The following is a 3,415-nucleotide window of genomic DNA, read 5'->3' as shown; positions in this document are numbered from 1 at the left end:
GTGATGAGAGTGATGATAGTAATGGTGATAATAGTAATGTTGATGATAGTAATGGTAATGATAATGATTATAGTGATGGTGATGATAGTAATTTTGACAATAGTAATGGTGAAGATAGTGATGGTGATGATAGTGATGTTGATGATAGTAATGGTGATGATAATGATGGTGATGATAGTGATGTTGATGATAGTAATGGTGATGATAATGATGGTGATGATAGTGATGTTGATGATAGTAATGTTGATGATAATGATTATAGTGATGATAGTAATGTTGATGATAGTAACAGTGATGATAGTGATGGTGATGATAGTGAGGATTATGGTAGTGATGGTTATGATAGTGATGGTTATGATAGTATTGGTGATGATAGGAACAGTAATGATAGTGATGATGATGATGATGATACTGATGGCGATTACCTTAGAGCAGTCCTGTCCAAACATTTATCAATCAACTGACTTCACTTAATGTTGTTTTGCATTTTTATTATTTTGTAGCAGGCAGCTACAATACTCATCCGCCAAAGAACTGTGAAGCTATGAGTCTTCAAATGTCACGGGGAAAAGAAGAAACATTTAAACATCTAATGACATAGCCAGCGTGATGCCATTGTTTCATGATGCTCGGTGATAATTACAGGCTGCTGGTTATCCGCTAAAGGCCAAAGCCTCCATATTTCTCCTGTTTCTTCTAAAAAAGTCTCAAAAAAGCCATCCTCCCATCTTCGTCTCCTCATTTCCTCTCCTCCTCTTCATCCCTCTCGTCCTCCTGCTCTTCAAATGTCAGGCAGACAGAGGGATGCGACAGGTGGTTGAGGAAAGGGAGATTCTTGAACTCAATCGAGAAAAGAGCAAGTTGTGTGTGTGTGTGTGTGTGTGTGTGTGTGTGTGTGTGTGTGTGTGTGTGTGTTGTGTGTGGTGTGTGGGGGGGGTATGTTTCTAGCCCAATGGCTAGACACCAGAAATCTTAGCGTCCTGTAGATAGAGGAGGCGAAGCGATGGAACGTCCCTAGCCAATGGCGTTTCTCCCTCATCCTTAAGCAGCCAATCAGAATGTTCCCTCCCTCAAAGAGAGACAAGCTCTGGCCTTTATTGTTAATTGTGATACTATGATGAAATGTTCATGACAATAAACGTATGTATGAATATAAACGTATGTAATAATGTACTTGACAATGTAACATTAACCTACAGCTTCTTTCACATGACCACACAGCTACAGTGGTTTGGGTATAACCAGAGAATGGGTGTGTACATGGATGTGTTTGTGTGAATGTGTGTGTGTGTGTGTTTGCGTGTATGTGTGTGTTTGTGTGCGTGTGTGTGAATGTATGTGTGTGTTTGCGTGTGTGTGTGTTTGTGTGCGTGCGTGTGAATGTATGGGTGTGTGTGTGTGTGCATGTGTGTGAATGTATGGGTGTGTGTGTGTGTGTGTGTGCATGTGTGTGAATGTATGGGTGTGTGTGTGTGTGTGGATGTATGGGTGTGTGTGTGTGTGTGAATGTATGGGTGTGCACATTTATATTTTATGAGCTTTTGGCTTTTGTGAGAGCATTCCCCTGCATTTTGTGTGTGTGTGTTCCTTCCTGCCTGCGTGTGTGTGTCTGTGTGTGTGTGTTCCGTCGTGCCTGTGTGTGTGTGTCTGTGTGTGTGTGTGTGTCTGTGTGTGTATGTGTGTGTGTGTGTGTGTGTGTGTGTGTGTGTGTGTGTGTGTGTGTGTGTGTGTGTGTGTAACAGAGAAGCCTCAGCAGTCCAGATGGACTTTCTACGTTCCCTGTGTAGACTCTCTCACCAACGCGCTGACTATTAGTTACACACACAATCATACGTCTCAAATGGAACACTTTCCCCTTTAAAGTGTACAACTTTTGCCCAGGGCCCCTAGAGAGACCCATAGAGAGACCCATAGAGAGACCCATAGGGAGACCCATAGAGAGACCCATAGAGAGACCCATAGAGAGACCCATAGGGAGACCCATAGGGAGACCCATAGAGAGACCCATAGGGAGACCCATAGAGAGACCCATAGAGAGACCCATAGGGAGACCCATAGAGAGACCCATAGAGAGACCCAGAGAGAGACCCAGAGAGAGACCCTTAGAGAGACCCATAAGGAGACCCATAGAGAGACCCATAGAGAGACCCATAGAGAGACCCATAGGGAGACCCATAGAGAGACCCATAGAGAGACCCAGAGAGAGACCCATAGAGAGACCCATAGAGAGACCCATAGAGAGACCCAGAGAGAGACCCATAGAGAGACCCATAGAGAGACCCATAGGAAGACCCATAGGGAGACCCATAGAGAGACCCATAGAGAGACCCAGAGAGAGACCCATAGAGAGACCCATAGAGAGACCCATAGAGAGACCCAGAGAGAGACCCATAGGGAGACCCATAGGGAGACCCATGGAGAGACCCATAGAGAGACCCATAGGGAGACCCAGAGAGAGACCCATAGAGAGACCCAGAGAGAGACCCTTAGAGAGACCCATAGAGAGACCCAGAGAGAGACCCTTAGAGAGACCCAGAGAGAGACCCATAGAGAGACCCATAGGGAGACCCATAGAGAGACCCATAGAGAGACCCAGAGAGAGACCCATAGAGAGACCCAGAGAGAGACCCATAGGGGGTATAATATCTCAGTTCATGTTGCTTCTTGTCTGCAGCTCTCCGTTGAATGTTACTGAGGTTTGATTTGGTTATTATCTGTATTCCTGTTGCAGCTACGTATCTGTTGAATGTTACTGTGGTTTCATATATTTTTTATATTAATTGTATTGCTACCCCAGGGGGTATCTAAATGCGGGTTTAGGATTTGTGATGCTTGCTTCCTTTGACATAGTTAGTTGGCCTAGTTGGTCCCTGAAAAATAAGTCTTATTCCAATGTTATGAATTGGTTATTCACTTGAAATCAATACAATACGTGATATTGATATGTTTGTTTGAATCAGGTTTAATACAGTGGACCGTTAAAATATACCACAATGGAATGTTGATTAGATAGAGGACCAACCGATTCAGAAACAACACATGCTGATACGAAAACATAAAAGATAGAATGAAACCCACCCCTAATATTACTAAGAATCTGTATAATTATATTTATGAATTTAAATTAATTCTAATCTGTGCTCAGTTGTCCAATGTAAGATTATTCTGCTCTTGACATGATGTGAATGTGTGGCTTTCTTAGAATAAAGAACAATGTCATTATTTTTATTATATAGAATAAAAACACTTTGATGTTGAAATTATTTGGATTGGTGGATTTTTTTTGTTGCATCGCAGTGAATCGGAAGGACACTAGTATACACACACACACACACGCACGCACGCACGCGCACACACACGCACACACGCACACACACACACACACACACACACACACACACACACACACACACAC

Source organism: Salmo trutta, chromosome 34 (assembly GCF_901001165.1).
Source record: "Salmo trutta chromosome 34, fSalTru1.1, whole genome shotgun sequence".
In the NCBI taxonomy this organism is placed as follows: Eukaryota; Metazoa; Chordata; class Actinopteri; order Salmoniformes; family Salmonidae; genus Salmo; species Salmo trutta.
The sequence above is the reverse complement of the archived record's forward strand: the minus strand, read 5'-3'. Positions refer to the sequence as shown.